We start from the raw sequence: 19,618 nt of genomic DNA, 5'->3' as shown, positions 1-19,618 counted from the left end.
AAAGTATGCTTCGTGTACCACAAAGCAGGGACACCAAAAGGGGAAACAAAAAGAGGATTCAGGTGGGTTATCAGTGTATACTTTTTCAATAAATACGTCAAAGTAGTCATGGAAGAACAACTGATCTTTGTTGGGTCTCTCTATACTTCATTGTAGTTTATTTTGGATGACACGGACCAGAATCCATCTCAGTCTTCAGTATCTAATCCCTTCCCTCTTGGGTGGTCCTAACCAACTGCTAGGCCCTAACCAAGAAATAAGAAGATCTGTGTTTCAATCCTGGCTCTGCCCCTAACTAGCTGTGTGCCTTTCTGGACTTCAGAGGTCTATTTCCTTTCCTTTGACCTAGACCTGCTAGGTCTAGAAAGATCTAGAAAGAACCAGACAGCTTGTGATTTCTCTCCTGAGACAGGGATCGCTCTCTTCTCCTGTCTCTAGAAAGGGACCTGCTCTGGCTGCAGGAGAAGCATCTCCATCTTGGAGATGTGCATGGAGATAAAGGACTCCTCCCGTAATCATCTGGAGGGCAACGACCCCAAGAAGGAGGTGGGCCATGATTTCTGCCTCTCTTTTCACCATTTGAGAGCTCCGCTCTTCCTCGGCAGCCAGTGTTCTGTCTAGCTCTCAGACAGCATCAGCTGCATCTCCAGGATCTTCAAATTCAACAGAAGCCAAGCCAGGAGGGTCACACTTTGCAGTGGTCTATAATTAGCTAAAGTGAAAGTCACTCAGTCGTGTCTGACTCTTTGTGACCCCCATGGACTGTACAGTCCATGGAATTTTCCAGGCCAGAATACTGGAGCGGGTAGCCTTTCTTTTCCTTCTCTAGGGGATCTTCCCAACCCAGGGGTTGAAGCCAGGTCTTCCACATTGCCGGCGGATTCTTTACCAGCTGAGCCACAAGGGAAGCCCATAAGAGCCAGAAGCTTGTTCCAATTCTGTCTTGTTACCACTGTTTCCAAGATTACCTGCATTAACTTGACAGTCCAATGGACCAGAATCACGAAGTCTTTTGAGACCTTGGGTTAAAAATGGGGAGGTTCAAATCCACACGTCCTAGGCTGGGTCTTCCTGGTCCCCTCCCGCCTGGCACTCCTGGATGCTCTCACACACTAGGCATCCATGAAATTGGCAGCAGGTCTTATCTAATAAAGAATGGGCTTGGACAGCACCCCCATCCTTCTGACCCAGGACTCCTCTCCCTTTCTTGTGACCCTGTTCTCACCTCTGCTGACATCCCCGAGGAATGCCCTTCTTTTCCAGAGAATTCATTTATCCTTGTAAAAATGAATAATATAATTATTGAAATTTAAAACTCAATTGATGAGTTAAATTACAGATTAGACCCAGCTGAGGAGACAATGCACTGGAGAAATATTCCAGAAAATTCTTTAGAATGTAACAGTAAGACAGATGGTTATCGTGCTTATACTGATGAGGAGAGTAGGAAAGAGGTAGAAAGAGAGAAGAAACAGAATATAATGAAAAGGTCTCACTACAGCAAATTTGAGTCCCCAAAGGAAAGAATAGAGAAAATGGAAGAAAGTTACTTTTTAAAGGAAGAGTGCCTGATGAAAAACTTGAATCCACAAAATCAAGAAAACCCATGAATCCTAAATAGAGTAAATGAGAAGAAAGCCGCAGCTGGGCACATAATGTGGGCAGAATACCAACGATGGAGGATCTTGGGCTCATTCTGGATTGAAAGCCAGAGCATTTAACACAGGGACAATTTAACAGCTGTTCACCAGCAACAATGGGAGACTTGAGACCAGAGGAGGCTGTCCACAAACGGTAGATGGTCAAGTTAGAATGTGTAACTGGAGAAACTGCCTTGCAAGAATGAGAGTGAAAGGAAGAGAATTACAGACAAACAAGAACAGCGAGTTCCCCACCAAGAAAACCAAACTAGATGAACTTCCAAAGGATACACTTCAAAAGCATGGGAAAGAATCCCAGAAGGTCAGTAATGCAACAGGGCCTGGGGACCAAGCACAGTGGTCAATACACAGATGTGAGTGGGGGAACAGGGTAGGTGGGCACTGCCGGCTCACACGCCCCCTCTAGGCTGTGTGCTCCGGAGACCAGGGACCGTGAACGCATAGCAGACAGACAGACTCTGAGAGTGCCCCACAGCCTCACAAGACTTCCACTCAGAATCTGCGCCATCCTGTTCCCTGGAGACTGTTAGGAGCGTTATTTTCAGAGAGAAGTCTGGTTAGGTTAATGAAGGTAGTTCTGACATCTTCTTTCAATATAATTCTTGTAAGTGGTGTGTTACACATTATTGCGATCTTTGGTATTTTTCAAATACAAACCAAAAAAAGTGATTTTTATATTGAAACCAAAAGCAATGAATCTTGGGATCCAATAGTCATTTGATGCTTATATTCATAACAAACACCCGTGGCTTCAGGTAAAAAAAAACAAAGGCTTTGCGTTGGCTGCCAAAGCAAAGCCATCCTCAGTCTAGTTTTAGCAGGTTTTTTTTTTTAAGACATCTTGGGACTTGCCTGGTGGTCCAGTGTTTAAGACTCCATTCTTCCAGTGCAGGGGGCCCAGATTCGATCCTTCCTTGGGAAACTAAGATCCTCCATGCTGCATGACTTGGCCAAAAAAAAAAAAAGACAATTTCATTACTGTTGAAATTGTTTCACTGTAAAAAAGAAAAACAGGATGGTAATGCTGTTAAGTGTCATGGTCCTTCTCACCCTTCTTCCTAATCACACATGTCCCTGCGAAGAGAGAGCCTCTGTTAAGTTTGTCATATCCTTTTCTGGATACTTTTCTATGTACTTATAGTATTGATATCAGGAGAAGGCAATGGCACCCCACTCCAGTACTCTTGCCTGGAAAATCCCATGGATGGAGGAGCCTGGTGGGCTGCAGTCCATGGGGTCGCGAAGAGTCGGACACGACTGAGCGACTTCCCTTTCACTTTTCACTTTCATGCATTGGAGAAGGAGGTGGCAACCCACTCCAGTGTTCTTGCCTGGAGAGTCCCAGGGACGGGGGAGCCTGGTGGGCTGCCGTCTATGGAGTCGCACAGAGTCGGACACGACTGAAGTGACTTAGCACTTAGCACATATGAATATGGGTGTGTGTCATTTGTATTTGTATTCATACACACACATATATCTTTGTATAAGTAGGTTGTATATATGTGTCTACCTATATAGTATATGTATATATACATATCACACTAATAAATATATGCATAATACATGTGTCATATCTGTATGTCTACATTTATCTCTATATATATACTATATATATAACAAAAATAACAAAATTTTTATAATTACATTTTATTTATTATTAATTGAAGGATAATTGCTTTACAATATTGTGTTGGTTTCTGCCAAGCATCAACATGAATTAAATTTTTTTTTTGATATGGCAATTTCACTTCTAGGAATTTAGTCCTCTGTAAATACTTACATGAGGTATATATACAAGAATGTTCACTGAAGTGTTACTTGAATATAAAAAATCAGACATATATATTATATGTGTGTGTGTGTATATATATAGAGAGAGAGAGAGACAGGAGAGAAAGTTCTTGTTCTGCGGAAGTGCACATCTGGGAAGTCTTGCCCATCCGAGTGCACAGCCCCGCTGTATCCATGGTAACGGTCCAGGCTGCCATATGCATGACTGCGGTAAGCGTAGACCGTCATCGCTCAAATGCTCCCCTAGGGCTGGATGTCTCGATTGTTCACTTTTTTTTCCCCCTTTTAGTATTTACACGTGATGCTTCAGTGAAGATTCTTGTACATACAGTTCAGTGCAAGCAGTTAGGCAGGATAAGTTCCTGCGGAGGATTTGTTCCTGGAGATCAAGCGGCGGATTTGTTCCTGGAGATCAAGCGGCGGAGACTGATATTTTACTCGGCCTGGCCCACCTGCCTTCAGCGCAGCCCTGTTCATGTCCACTTCCACCCACCAATGTAGGAGCGTGTTGAACGCCCACCCGGTTTCCAGGCTGCTGCCACCCTTCTCTTAGTCGACTCCTCTCCCCCACGAAAGTGGACAACTTGCCCTTTTCCAAACGCCACGGCCACCTGATGTTCGCATACAGGGCACTCAGAGCGCCACCCCCACAGAATGCTTCCTTCCTGGGCCAAGTTGGGGAATCCCAGTGTTGACTTCCACATACTTTCCTTATTACAGGGCTTCTCCAAATCCTTCACCTGTGGGACACATTTCCAGAGAGGAGAGAGTGTTTTCCAAACCTATTTGCTCATAGCCCTTTTCCCGTGGAGCTGGGCTGCTGAGGACTGGTTTTGTGGTCACTGGTGTCTCCTCTGTGGTCATCCTTGCTTGATTCTCACGCGGTGGGGTTGCTCCCATCTCAGGGATGAGGACACTCAATGCTCATCAATAGGTGAGTCACTTTTGCTTACTTGGCCACCAACAGCAGAGGTGGGAGTTGATGTTTGCACTTCAGTTTCCTTACTTAGTCCTCCCACATCCAAGCTGCCTTCCTGACTGTCAGTTCTGGATTTGGGCTTCAGCTCCCTGAGCCCAGAAACCACTCCTAGGTGACTGAAATACCACTCGATTCCCGTGAGATTTCACTTTCTAATTTATCTGGGGAAATTCTCCCTTGCCTTCTCTTCCTTGGGCTCATGCTGGGTTCTGAACAACTGGTTCAGAATAAGGGGAGAAGTTGGGAACACTTAAGCTCAGAGAGGGAAGTAAATTGTGGCCGCACCTGGGCAGAGGACACCTCCTGGCCACTCATGTTCCAGGGATGCTTGGTCTCTCCCCTGACACGCATAGCTGTTTGTTTTCCTGAGCCCCAGTCCTGGGCTTCCCTGGTGGCTCAGATGGTAAAGAATTTGCCTGCAGTGTGGTAGACCCGGGTTCAGTCCCTCGGTTGGGAAGATCCCTGGGAGAAGGGAATGGCAGCCACTCTAGCATTCTTGCCTGGAGAATCCCAAGGACAGAGAAACCTGGCGGGCCACAGTCCATGGGGTCACAAAGAGTTGGACACGACTGAGCAACTGACACACACAGTTCTGGGTGAGTTAATGCTGTGATTCAGCTACAGTTCGTCTCAGCAATTCCCAGCCTGGGAGACACCCTGTCTCTCCCCTACTCACTGCCCCACGCCTACCCTGCACCTTGAGGGCAAGGGCAGCTGGGCCGGTGGAAGCCGGGGCTGCTCACCAGCCTGGCATTTGCCAGCACCCAAACAACTGGGTTGTGGAGGGGGGAAGCTTGACAAGCCTTGGCAGCCGCCAAGCTAGCCAGGCGAGTAGGAAAAGCAGCCAGGCGGGGCCGAAAGAGGGTGCGACGACAGGTCTGGGAGCTGCGAGGCCTGCCCAGACATCTGGCTGGCTCGGGAAGCCAGGTGTGCTGACGAGTGTGGGCTGACCCAGAGCCCAGGCCACCGGGCATCTGATGAGCAGTGCTGGGTGAGGGAATGGGTGGATGGAAAGCTCACATTCATTATCTGCAAAACACAGCTAATAGCAGGGTGGCGTGAGAACGAAATGACAGTACACGTAAGGAACTTAAGACAGTTCCAGTAAGTGCTCAAAAACGCCAGATCTGACTATTGTGAATCCAGCACAGAGGGTCCAGTGGGTTCATCTCTCAACCTCCACAGAACTCGGAAACAACAGAGAAAATCCAAAGAGCAGCAAAAATCACCTTCCACGGAGTCCTCAGGAAACCTCATTATTGAGCCCATTTTGCAGATGGGTAAATAGGCCTGGGGGCTTCCCAGGTGGTTCAGGGGTAAAGAATCCGCCTGCCAATGCAGGAGAGGTGGGTTCAACCCCTGGGTTGGAAAGATCTCCTGGAGGAGGAAACCCACTCTAGTATTCTCGCCTCGGAAATCCAACGGACAGAAGAGCCTGGTGGGCTACAGTCCATGGGGTTGCGAAAGAGTTGGACACAACTTAGCCACTAAACAGCAACAACAAACAGGCCTGGAGGGGCTGGAAGTTACCACAAGTAACAGCTGAGGCTGGCATGTAGCTCCAGAGGGCCTGATCCAAACCCTGGCTCAGGGAGAGCTGGTTCCTTTGCTCCCTCCACCTTCTCTCAGCACCCACCACCTTGGGCAAGCCTGCTGAGGCAGCAGAAGCGCAGGGGGAAACACAGCCTGAGAGGCGGGGCTACCTCCTCCCCGCCCCCGCCCCGCCCCGAGTGCCCTCTCCAGGCAGCCCCCGCCAGACCCCTCCTCCCTCCCGAGCCCCACCCCTCCCCCAACCCACCCCACCCCCGCCTTGTGGGGAAACCTAGGCTCTTGGCTCTCCTACTCCAGGAAGCCTTCCCCCACCCTGACTCAGCTGCCTGGGGGCTCCAGCAGCACTCTCACCCCTGGGCGGCACCATGGAAGTAGAGGGGGGCCCCACCCTCTCCCTGTGACTTTGGTGAACCAGAGAGACCGGGAGTTACTTCCTGAGGTGTTGGCTGCTGCGCCCCAGAGACAACTGGAAGAATTCTTTGCAGAAAGCTTCATCTAACAGTTGTCACTGAGCACTGTGCACTAGACACATGGGCACTGCCGTTGAGAAGCCTCAGTCTGGGGGATCCTTGGCGGGTGGCCCATTCAAGGTGTTGGGTTCAGTGACCTTGGATGGCACTACGGTGGCCCAGAGCAGGGACCCAGGTTTCAGATCTTCAGATCAGAAGAGCAAACTCTTCATATATTTATGGATTGATTTGGCTACGCCAGGTCTTTGTTGTGGCACGTGGGATCTAGTTCCCTGAGCAGGGATCGAACCTGGGCCCCCCGCCCTGGGTTCTTGAGTCTTGGCCACTGGACCACGAGGGAAGTCCCAAACTCTTTTAAAAAGCTCCAGGTTGCTTCCTTCCATGTAAGGGAGTCCTCACCCTCAAGGAACTGCTATGGTTCTGTGGGGGTTCCTTCTGCCCTGTCATCCTTCCGACAGGGCTAGTACCGTAGAAAAACTGTGGCTCTGTGTCGTGTCCACACCTGTAAAGCGTGCACGTTGCATGGTGTGGAGGAAAAGCTTGTAAACCACTGGGCACAGAATGGGCATTACATACACAGCTTTATTTCTCAGCCTAGATGTTCATTTTCCTTTCAAATGCAAGACGCCTCAACTTCCCAGGCAGCTTGGTCTCTGTCTGAAGGCCGCGGCAAGGTCTCATGTTCCGGTTTGCCCTACTGGCCTTTCCTGCCTGCTTCCTGCCTCCTGTCCGTCCCCAGCGTGCCTCAATGATTTGCCTGTTTACAGCCCACTGTTCCCTCCCGTGAAACACCTTTCTTCCCCTGCTTTGCATAGCAAACTTCTGCCAGTCCTTCTCACCTGGCCCAGTCCTCCTCCCCAGCATTTTCAGGCCCTGGGGCAGCATTCATCACCTCTCCTCTGTTCTCTCATGGGTTTGGCTGTGAGACTGTGTGCTCAGCCGTGTCCAGCTCTTTGTGACCCCGTGGACTGTAGCCCACCAAGCTCTTCTGTCCATGGGATTTTTCAGGCAAGAATACTGGAGTGGGTTGCCATTCCCTTCTCCAGGGGATCTTCCCAACCCAGGGATCAAACCTAAAACTCTTGCATTGCAGGCAGATTCTTTACCTGCTAAGCCATCAGAGAAACCCTGGCCATGTGACTTTATCATGTTTATCTTGGCTACCATTTCTCTGACTTCTTATCTTCATGTTTCTCCGGCTCTCCGTATTCTCAACAGTGTTGCAGAAACTGAGCTGGGTAGAGGAGTTGTGCACTTTTTAGGGTGGGGAACAGGATCACCCCCAGAACCTGCAGCTTAGCTGGGCGATGTTCATGGATTGCTCAATGCCACACTCGATGACTCCTCCCAACGCTGGTGTCCAGGCAGGAGCTGCACGGGCCTCTAGGTACTGAGGCTCCCACCTCTCCTGGGAGTGGCCAGCTGGCAGTGAGTCCTGCCCCTGCACGTGGGTGGGGCAGGGCCAGGAGCCCATGTGTCTCCGTGACTGTGAAGAGTAAGGCCTTCTGTCCAAGAGCTCAAAGACCTCCTTGGCCAGGACTCCATCTGAACACAGAAGTCTTAGATCCTGGCCCTGAGCCCCCATAGAGGCACTGAGGCTCTGCAGAAAGTAGAATTACCCTTTAATTAGGATAAATGTTCATAGGTCTCCCCAGCCAGGCAGAATCAAATTCAGGCCAGGACATAGCACCCATGGCATGCTCTCTGGCTTCCCAGAACCTCTGAACACTCCCCACTCTGAGTCCCACTCCTCCAGGTAGAAGCCAGACCTAAGCTTTCTCAGCCTCTTTATAGCTGGGGCACCGCCTGGGCCCTGGGCCCTGCTCGGTCATTGGCAGCTGAGAACCCAGCTGGACATGGGCATCATGCAGAGGCTGCACTGTGTTTTGGGCAGGCGCCTCCTGGCATATGGAGATGAATCAGAACCAGCAACTCCAGTAGGGCCGTGGGGAAAAGACTACAATGAGGGGAGGCGTCCTGCGTCCCAGGAGCACAGACTGTGGAGACTGGTGGGGAGAGGCCCAGTCTTACTCATTTATTAATGACCCTGTCCTTCCAGCAGTGAAGTGTCCCATAAAGTAAAATGGATTGTATGTCTGAAAACATTCATTGGAGGCTGTTGTGCCACCATTTAGTTGGGATCTTGGATAAATCACCACATCCTCAGAGCCTCCGTTCTCCTGTCATCAGACTGAAAGTAGGAGGAAGGTAAAACAAGGCAATGTATGGAAAAGAGCTTTAAAAATGGTCAAGCACTGTACTAGGTTTTAAAGTTTACTTATGTATTTTTTGATTGCACTGCGTCTTCTCTGCCGCGCGTGGGCTTTCTCTAGTTTCGGCAAGCGGGTGCTACCTCTCCTCGCCGTGTGCAGGCTTCTCATTGCGGTGGCTTCTCTTGTTGCAGAGCACGGGCTCTAGGGAGTGTGGGCTTCAGTAGTTGTGGCCCAAGGACGTAATTGCTCCTTGGCATGTGGAATCTTCGCCCAGGGACTGAAGCCCTGTCCCCTGCCTTTGCAGGTGGCCTCCTATGTACTAGAGAGAAGTCCCAGCACTGTACTGTTTTTATTTCTAGTGCGTTTCATAGATTCTGGCACACTGTTGACACTTGAGGGTTTCTAGTGACTAGATGAACAAGTAAATGAATGAACAAACCAATGGATGAGCGAATGGATAGCAGGAACTCAGGAACTGCTTTTCTTTTTTTTTTTTTCCAAAATACTTCATTTATAATAATTTCCCCCGTTATTTGTTTTTCCTGTTATTTATTTGGCTGTGCTGGGTTTTAGTTGTGACATGTGGGATCTAGTTTCCCTGACCAGGGATTAAACCTGGGTTCCCTGCTTTGGGAGTATGGAGTCTTAGCTACTGGACCACCAGGGAAGTCCCAGTAAATGCTTTATTAAAAATAAAGTATAAATAAGAAAAGTGCCACTTTTGACACGTTTGCTGTCAGCCAATGGGCTTTCCTGATAGCTCCGTTGGTAAAGAATCTGCCTGCAATGCAGGAGACCCTGGTTCAATCCCTGGGTCAGGAGGGAGGATAGGCTACCCACTCCAGTATTCTTGGGCTTCCCTTGTGGCTCAGCTGTTAAAGAATCCGCCCGCAATGGGGTAGGCCTGGGTTCGATCCCTGGGTTGGGAAGATCCCCTGGAGAAGGAAATGGCAACGCACTCCAGTATTCTTGCCTGGAGAATCCCATGGAGAGAGGAGCCCGGCGGGCTACAGTCTGTGGGGTCGCAAGAGTCGGACACGACTGAGAGACTAAGCTCACAGCACAGAGTGAGCTGAGAGTCTCACAAACCTTCTCTCACTTAATTTTCACTGTAACCTTGTGAGATGATTGTTTCCACTGTAAGGATGAGGAAACTGAGGCCCAGAGATGTTAAGTAGTTTGCCTAAGGTCACATACCTAGTGGGTGGCAGGGCTAGGATTCACGCTCCTGGCTTCATTCTCAGCTACTTGTTATAATCCATTCTGCACTATTGCTGTTTCTGTTGTTCACCCCACGGACTGTAGAACACCAGGGTTCTCTGTCCTCCACTATCTCCCGGAGTCTCCTCAAACTCATGCCCATTGAATTGGTGATGCCATCCAATCATTTCATCCTCTGTCATCCCCTTCTCCTTCTGCCTTCAGTCTTTCCCAGCATCAGGGTCTTTTCCAATGAGTCATCTCTTCGCATCAGGTGGCCAAAGTATGGGAGCTTCAGTTTCAGCATCTGCACTATATGCACAGGCACTTTCCAACCTGTCACCCAGCCTCTTATTACTACATAAAAACACAGCTCTAATCCACCATTCTGACGCATCTCTATAACTCCTGGCAGGGACACCGTTTGACTCGACAAATCCAGAGAGCGAGTCAAGAATGGCAGTTTCCTGAGAGGCCGTTTCCCCGAAAGGGTCCTTGTTTCTACCCACAATGGTGCCAGAAGTGAAGTCTTTACCTCTCTCTGAATCTCTTTGACCTGGGACCTGCGTATCCTCCACGGGTTGCCAGAGCAGCTGCACCCAACCAATCTCTTCCTCTTATCTCATCTGCCCCTGGAGGTCAGCGGGATGAAAAACATCACCTTCATCATAAGAAAGAGCCCAAGGTCGCTGCTGCCACAAGTCCGCACAGGAATGCAAGCCCAGATATTTGAACTCTGAGGCCAGAACCTCCTCTCCTGAATGCTTAAGATATGAGCCAGAAACTACCTGGACACAGGAGAGGTTTCCTGGAATGGGAGAAGGGGAACTGGCTCAGGGCAAAGGGCCTTAGCCAATCAGCCTTTGCTCCACTGATTCCTTTGGGGCCCTTGCAAGGGACAGTGTATGTGTCCAGGATAACAGCTTTGGTGTCCCTCTTGTGTGGCAGATGTAAGGATTCGGGAGTGGAGAGGAAAAATACTTTCCTGTACAGCAGCTGGGATGCCCCTGAGAGACAGGAAGAATCTTGCTGTGTCAGATATGAAGTCAGCCAAACCAGGGGAGCTGAATAGCAGCAAAAATCAGGGGGTGTTGGGATTAGAAGGCCAGTGTTTGGGTCCTCGGTTTGCTCTGACCGCTGTGCACGTACACAGGATGCTCCTTTTGGACCAGATTGTGCTGCATCCATGGGGACACCTAGGCTCGGTGATGCTCAGGAGGGATGAGACACTCCAGGACTATCAAGAAATCTGGGTCAATCCTGTTTTCATTCTCTTCCCTGCTGGCTGCTTTGAGCAGTTTAATTTAACTGAAAGGCAAAATCCTTTAATCACCAGTTCTAAATCAAGGCATGACATTTGGGGTAATAGCGGGGGAGAGCGAAGACCAGCGGGTAAGGTGAGGCTGCAGGGAGACAAAGCCTGAGGAGGAGTCCAAGTTTGGTCTTAGCTGCTGGCAGGAGAGCCTGGCCCTCCCTTTTGCTCTTAGTCGCTAACAGTATTGGTGGCAGACACCCTGAGGACTCGGGAGGAGAGACTTGGTAAATTATGGTCTACCTCTAAGGACAGCCTTTGGGAGCACATGTCCACACAAAGGGCTTGTATGGGAAAGTTCATAATAGCATTATTCATAATACCAAAAACTGGAAACACTTCAGGTGTCCATCATTGCACTCAGTCACTCAGTCGTGTCTGACTCTTTGTGACCCTGTGAACTGTAGCCTTCCAGACTCCTCTGTTCATGGAATTTTCTCAGCAAAAATACTGCAGTGGGTTGCCATTTCCTACTCCAGGGGATCTTCCCGACCCAGAGATCAAACCCGTGTCTCCTGCCTCGCCCGCAGATTCTTTACCACTGTGCCGCCTGGGAAGCAAGATAATAAACCAACTGTGTTGCCCCCACACAGTGGACTAGTACTGGGCAATAAAGAGGAATGGACTCCTGACACATGCTACAGCAGGGATGACCTGCAAAAACATTATGCTGACCGGAAGAAGGCGGACACAAAAGACCACAAATTGTTGAGTCTGTGTATATGAGATTTCTAGAAAAAGCAAAACTTAGAGACAGAAAGCAGATTAGTGGTGGCCTGGGCTTGGAATGGACACAGATTGACCACAGATGGCCCTGGGGGAATTTTTTGGAGTGGTGGAAATGTTTTAAAACTGGATTGTGGAGATGGTTGCACAATTCTACAAATTCACTAAAGCTTGTCAATGTGCACACTTCAAACGGGTGGATTTTTTGATATGCCAATTATACATAATAAAAAGTCCATCCTGGAGCTCCCCTGTATGCCAGGCTTGGAGTAGAGACCTTCCACCTCCTCCTCACAGAGGAGAAGAAGGCTTGTGTACAGTGGTTCTCAAAGACTACCCTCTGGAAAACCGGAGCAGCAGCCCCTGGGGGGTTGTTAGAAATGTAGATCTCACAACCGCTGAATCAGAAATCTGAATGGGAGAATCAGAACTGATGCTCTGGTGGTGGGGCCCAGCAATGGGAACTTGGACCACCCTCCAGGGGAGTGAGAACCATGGTCTGATGAAAGGGGGAGAGAACAGGAAAGTCGTGGATGTTGCGCACCCGCCGTGTGCAGCTGCTGGCCCGGCCCTGAGTGACTCATCCTCACAGCATCCATCGGATGTCAGTATTATTGGCCCCATTTTGCAGACCAAGAAACTAAGGTTCAGAGAGGCTGAGAGACTTGCCAGTTAATGAGAGGGCGGAGCTGGGATCCAGCAAGTTTTGGACTTGACACACTTGCTGCACTCGTGTGAACCCTGGAAAATGTGAGCACCATGTCCAGGGCCTGGAAGTCCCGGGGAGGGGAGAGGAGATGGCGATAAACACAGCCCCTCAGGTTCTATCTTGGCAGAAAGCGTGGGTAGGAAGAAATGAACAGTCAGCCGAGCGCAGAATCCAGCCCAGTATTTTCCTCAGGGCTGAGGCAGCGGTCTTCGTTTAAAGTTATATTGTTTACTCCCAAGAGACGTGGGGGTGGGGGAGTATAGAAGGAGCTGCTTGGACGGAAGCCCAGGAGGTCCAGGCTGAGTTCCTTGGAAGCCTGGAATGTGAAGGGTTGGGGAGAGAGAGAGAGAGAGAGAGAGAGAGAGAGCGGAACTCGGGGATCCTGGCTAGAGAGCCTGAGAGCCACTGGGGACCCAGGAGGGCGGGTCTGTGGTTTCCAGATGCACAGATGACATCATGTCTGCCTGGCCTGCAGACTCCAGGCCTGTTCCGAGTGGCCCTTCCATGCCGCCGTGCCAGCTTTGTCCTGGAGCTGCTCAGGAAACTGAGGCTGAGCTGAGGCCTCCCTGCTTAAACCCAGCACCACCAGAAGCTTGGCTCAGTGCCCTACCTCAGGCTGCCCCACGTGAGGGCTCTTCCTGAGGCCTTTCAGCTCTGGTAGCTGCTGTCCGTTTGCCGTGCGTGGCCTCCCACACAGGGTTCACAAGCCCTGCCTTTCCCACCGTGATCCCATTGAGCATCAGGCTGGATCAAACAGAGAAACTGTTCTAGCCCAACTGTTTAAATAGGCAGAGAGGAAAATAAATAAATAAATAAATAGGCAGAGCGGGAAGGGACTTAACTCTAGGTAAAGGTGAAGAGAATACCAGAATCCAGACCCTCTGGCCAAGGAGTTATTTGGTGCTTTGTTTTAGCCAGGCAGCACTCGAGATCTTCCCCAATGAGGGATCGAACCCATGCCCTATGCATACGGAGCCCAGAGTCTTAATTCACTGGACCACCAAGGAAGACCTCTGGAACTATTTAATAATTATAACACCTATCTCTTGGCTCAGACAGTAAAGAATCTGCCTGCAATGTAGGAGACCCAGGTTTGATCCCTGGGTCAGGAAGATCCCCTGAAGAAGGGAATGGCTACCTACTCCAGTATTGTTGCCTGGAGAATTCCACGGACAGAGGAGCCTGGCGGGCTACAGTCCATGGGGTCACAAAGAGTCAGACACAACTAAACGACTAACACTTTCACTTTATTTTTTCACAATACCTGTCATTCGTGTAGAGTTTGGTCACTGACAATGCGCTTTCGTGTGTTATCTCCTTTGACCGTCTCACTAACCCTTTGCTTGATTTATAGATGAGCAGCTTGGGGATTATAGAGGTTAACCGACTTGCTCAAGGTCACTGCCTGCTAACGGACCAAGCCAGTGCTCACGGTCAGGTGCTTTAGCCCTCACGTACAGTGTTTCATTCCTGATGATGTGAGTAACATCCCCGGCACCCAGGGAGGAGCCAGAGGAATCACGAAGCACAGCCCCCTTTTTGGTTCTACCTTGGAACAAAGTATGGGTCTTTTCCTTGCCCATAGGCTGAGCAGGGTCTTCTTCAGTGACTTTCCAGACTGAACTGGGCAGGCAAGTCCCCAGTTTGAGCAAGTGACCTAGAAAAGAGCTGCTTCTGACTGCTGAGAATGGGACAGGACTGGTGAGTGTGTGACCTGCGCCCAGGCCCACAGCAGCCAGGGAAACAGCTCTCTGCTCCTGCCCGCTAGGTTCCTTTCCATTGGTCTTCTCCGTTTTTTGGTGTATTATGAATGACAAAATCCACAACCTCTCCTGGTCAACCTGCTCTCCATTCCAACAAGGCTGAAACATGATGATGCTGGTGATGACCCTTGATTCTACTTCCCAAGGGCATGTTGAGTGAGTTCTGGTGGTTTGATACTTCATCCAAAGACCTCACAGCTCATCATGAAGGAGCTTGGACTGGAGCCCAGCTACAAAGCAATGCTGGTGTGTACAGCATCATATTCTCTCCCACACTTTTAAGGAAGGCTGCTGAGCCCACCCGTGGGTCTCAGGTCTGGGACAGGCTGGTACAGAGCATGGGTGCCTGCTGTATCCCTTCATGGGATCTCAGACACATTGTCTGGAGCAGGGGCTTCCTCCCATACATTTACTGTTAACCAAGCCTCTAGGCAGTGTTTGTCCCACCTGGGTGCCTGGAAGAGCCAGACCAGACCGTCACGTTCCTCTCTGCAGGTGGGGTCTTGGACCTGAGTGCCGATAGCCTGGGATTCCCTGCTGACATCATTGCTGATCTCTGGCTGGGTTCTGGGGTGATATGTGTCAGGAGAAATGCCTCAAAGTGGTTTTCAGCCAACCTGCTTGAACGGGGAGGGATGTGGCCTGTCCTGACGCCAGTGTCACATGTGTGTTCCTAGCTATGGCTGCAGACTCCCTGAGTTCATCTCCTTAAACTCTGCCCCCACCTTTTATTTTTCTTATTACAATTTTTTTAGTTGAAAGAAAAAATGAAAAAAAAAAAGAAAGGAAAGAATTTTTTTTAGTTGAATAAATTTTCTGTATAAGATTATGTAAGCTTAAAGTATATAAGGTGTTACTTGGCTACATCTATATATTGCAATGTGATTGCTTTTACAGCAACATTTATCACATTTATAATGATAGTACAATATTACCATTTATCATACTGTGCTTACCCCTTATGATGGGCTTTCCAGGCCAAGAAAAGGTGCTGCTCAAGGTTATATCCCTTCTCTGTCTAGAGAACTCACAATCCTCCTACTCCTGCATAAGGAGAGAGGGAGTCAGGGCCTAAAACTTTAAGGAAGGCAAAAGCCACAGTCATAGCCATAAGGAAGACCCAAGTGAGCCCTTTCATTGTAGAGAGAAACTGAGGCACTGGCAGAGGTAGAAGGATTCGGCATGTCAACGCTGAAGCATCAAGAAATATTCGCTATGCTTAAGGTAAGGATGCTCATAAAAGAATCATTTTTATCAAAAAGCATTTGGTATTTCCCTAGTGATCCAGTGGTTAGGACACCATACTTCCACTGCTGAGGGCCTGGGATTTATCCCTAATGGGAGAACTAAGATCTCCTTGTGGGGGGGGAAAAAATTATTAAATGCAACGGAATATTATTATTTAGCCTTGAAAGTGAATGCAGTTCTAATGCATGCTGCAACACGTTGTAGCCAATGTGGAGATGAACGTTGAAGACATATGCCAAGTGAAATAAGCCAGTTAGGCACAAAAAAATACAGTATGATTCTGTTTCTGTTTGATACCCAGAGTCGTCAAAATCACACATAGAAGGTAGAACAATGGTTACCGGGGGGTGGGGCAGAGGGACTGGAGGGTTATTGTCCAGTCGGTACAGAATTTCAGTATGGGATGATGAAAAAGTTCTGGAGAGGGATGGTGCTGTGGGTTGCAGAAGAATGTGGAGGTGCTTAATGGCACTGAACTGTAGACTTTAAACATGATTAAAATGGTTCGTTTTATTCTATATGTGTTATACAACTTAAAAAAAATAATAAGAAGAACGCTTAATGCTTGAGTCCGAACTCTACCACCGAGAAAGTTCAGGAAGATAAGCTATAACTTCGGTAAGTCTGGCAAGTAAAATCCTGCTCTAGACTGTTTGAAATCCCACCTCCCAGTGAAACTCTTCACTGTACTATTGTGATTTATAATAAATGTATATTTGGTCTTCGTCGCCATTCCTGGCACAGAGTTCCTAGATCCCTTGGAATTTCCTAAGCGGAAAGCGCAATAAAGATATCTTGATATTCATAACAAACTCTGGTCAACCACACCCGAGTTTATGTTAACTAAGTGACTTTTGGAAAGTACCTAAGGATGGAGGTCGGTTGCCAGGGAAACTAACCAGGTGATTAGACGTTGGAACTTTCATTCTGCCCCCTTGAACTCTGGGGAGGAGAGAGGGGCTGGAGGTTGAACCAATTGCCAGAGATTTAATAGATTCCATCTGTGTAAAGCAGTCTCCATAAAAATTCAGAAGGAGGGGTTCAGAGAGATTCTGAGTTGGTGAATTCATGGAGGTCCTGAAAGAGTGGTGCTCTAAGAGAAGGTATGGAAGCTTAAGCCCCTTCCCCAGTACTCTGACCTGAGTATCTTGCATCTGGCTGTTCCTAAGTTATATTGCTTTATAATAAACCAGTCATTTAGGAAGTGAAAAGTTTCTCAGGGGACTTCCCTGGTGTCCAGTGGCTAAGACTCCATGCCCCCAACACAGGGGACCTGGGTTCGATCCCTAGTCAGGGAACTAGATCCCATATGCCACAACTAAGAGTTCACGTGCCACCAGTAAGGATCTCGCATGCTGACATTAAGACCCAGATGCAGCCAAATAAATATTTAAAAAAAAATTATTCTAAGTTTCTCAGAGTTCTATGAGCTGCTCTGGCAAGTTAATCAAGCCCCAAGAGGGAATCCTTGGAACCTCTGCTCTGTAGCTGGTGGGTCAGAAGCACAGGTGACAAGCTGGGCTTTGGGTCAGTGTCTGGAGAGGCTGGGGGCAGTCTTGCAGGACTGAGCCTTTAACCTGTGTGATCTAATGCTATCCTGCTCTCTCTGGTTGGTTTGTGTCGGAGATGAGTTGGACTATAGGACACCCAGCTGCTGCTAAGTCGCTTCAAGTCGTGTCTGACTCTGTGCGACCCCATAGACGGCAGCCCACTAGTGTCAGAGAGTTGGTTGGTGATGTGTGGGGGAAAAATACATCAGATTTGATGTCAGAATCAAAGCACTAAAGCAGGTCGAGGTGTGCCGGTTGATGGGACTTGATTATTACTCAGCATGTGTGTGCTATAGGTCTCCTTATGACTGGACCGCGCTGAGCACAGGGTTGTTACTAAGACTTTGTTTTGTTTGATTAAGGTATAATTTACATACAGTAAAATACAATGTGATTACAGCCCAATTAATTTTACCTACATATACACCCATTTAACCACTACCCAGATCAAGAGAGTTAAGCAGCCCAGAAAATTCCTTCACACTCCTCCACCCTTGGCAATACCCTCCCCCAGAGGGAATCATTAATTCTGCCTGTTTTGCATGGTGTATAAATGAGATCACTTATTATTACATTTATGAACTCATTTGTGTTCAGCTTTTCATTCCATAGAATATTTTTGAGATTTTATGTTGTTGCATGTGGTAGTTCTTCTTTTATTTTATTTTTTAAAATTTTTTACTGCTGTGTAGGATTCCACCTATGACTGTGCCACAATTCGTTCACCCATTCCTTTCTGGATTTTTAGGTTAGGCTTTTTACAAATAAAGACGCTCTGAACATTTTTGTGTAAGTGTACTTTTGGACACGAGCATCCATTTCTGTTAAGGACCTATCTGGAGAAGAATTGCTGGATTGTAGAGGTATTGTGTGATTAATATTATTAGAATTATTCAATTATTAGTACAAGGAAGATGTTAAGTGGGCAAGCTAAGGTGGAGATGAAGCTTTACAGGAGTTCAGAATTGAGAAAGCTCATTTCCAGTGGCGCAATCAGAAAAGACTTCATGGAAGAGGCATTTTGGTTCAGGGCTGGAGGAGAAAGGTCAATTCAAAAATGTTCAGGATAAAGCTATAAGGGGTAGGTTGCAGCCAACTTTCTAGATGAGGGCAAAATGTGGGCCAAAGCAGAATCTGTAAATGTTTGGGGTGGTGACCTCTTAAGCTCCTAAGGACAGTGGCCGCGCTGGTCTAGCCAGGTCACTGCCCTGTCTGCAGCGTCTGGGCTGGCACACAGGATACTCAGCAGAAATGTACTGCTTTGAACACTGAGTGTTTCAATATGGCTGGAGCAGAGGGAGCTTATTGAGAAGCAGTGGGGAGAAGCATAATGTCTTAGTTATCCTCTGCTATGCAACAAATTATCCAAAATTCAGTGACTTAATTTGATAAGAAACATTCATCATCTCTAGCAGTTTCTGCGGATCAGGAATTTGAGGATGGCTTGGCTGGCCAGGCCTGGCTTGAAGTCTCAAGTGTTGTGGTCACACATGGGCCGGAGCCATAGTCATCTGAAGGCTTCACTAAGCCTGGGGCATCCCCTTCCACAGGGCTCACTCACTTACCTGGCAAGCTGGTGCTGGCTTTGGTGGTGAGAGATGTCCCTTTCTCTTCCTGCGAGTTCCTCTATGGGACTGCTTAAGTGTCCTAAAAACATGGTAACCAACATCCCCCAGAGTGAGCGGTCCGAGAAGGAGCCAGGAGGAAGCTATAACCTCTTTATATGTTGGCCTCCAAAATCCGAGCATCACTTCTGCCACATTCTAAACAGCAGAAGTAAGTCATTAAATCTGGCCCACATTCAGTGGGATGGGAATGAGGGTCCACCTTTGAAAGAGAAGTAACCAAGAATTATTGGAAATATATATTTTTATATATTAAAATTAAAAAAAATCTCTGAATCTTTTCTTTCTGTCTTTATTATTCTACCGGGTCTTCATTGGTTTGTATGGGCTTTCTCTAGTTGTGGCAAGCAGGGAGTACTCTTCATTGCAGCGAACCAGCTTCTATTGCAGTGGCTTCCCGAGATAGGGAGCACAGGCAAAGGTTTCAGTAGTTGGGTGCATGGGCTCAGTTGCTCCACGGCCTGTGGAATCTTCCTGGGCCAGGAATCGAACTCATGTCGCCTGCATTGCCAGGCAAATTCTTTTCCACTGAGCCACCAGGAAAGTCCTGGATGTATTTTGTGCAGGCATGCTAAGTTGTTTCAGTATTGTCCCAACTCTTTGTGACCCCATGGACTGTAGCCCACCAGACTCCTCTGTCCATGGGATTTTCCAGGCAAGAATACTGGAGTGGGTTGCCGTGCCCTCCTCTAGGGGATCTTCCTGACCCAGGGATTGAACCCTCTTATGTCTCCTGCATTGGCAGGTGGGTTCTTAACCACTAGTGCCACCTGGGGAGCCCAGACATAGTTTATGTAACCACAGGTAACGAGGGTGGGAA

General features: G+C 48.4%; 1 pseudogene; it reads right to left on the bottom strand.

Annotated features, from left to right (window-relative positions):
* Nucleotides 1–326: 326 nt before the first annotated feature.
* Nucleotides 327–3,680, bottom strand: LOC128044861 (serine/arginine-rich splicing factor 3-like; annotated as a pseudogene).
* Between the last annotated feature and the right edge of the window lie 15,938 nt (nucleotides 3,681–19,618).

The sequence above is a fragment of the Budorcas taxicolor genome, chromosome 1 (assembly GCF_023091745.1).
Source record: "Budorcas taxicolor isolate Tak-1 chromosome 1, Takin1.1, whole genome shotgun sequence".
Lineage (NCBI taxonomy): Eukaryota > Metazoa > Chordata > Mammalia > Artiodactyla > Bovidae > Budorcas > Budorcas taxicolor.
The sequence above is the reverse complement of the archived record's forward strand: the minus strand, read 5'-3'. Positions and strand labels throughout refer to the sequence as shown.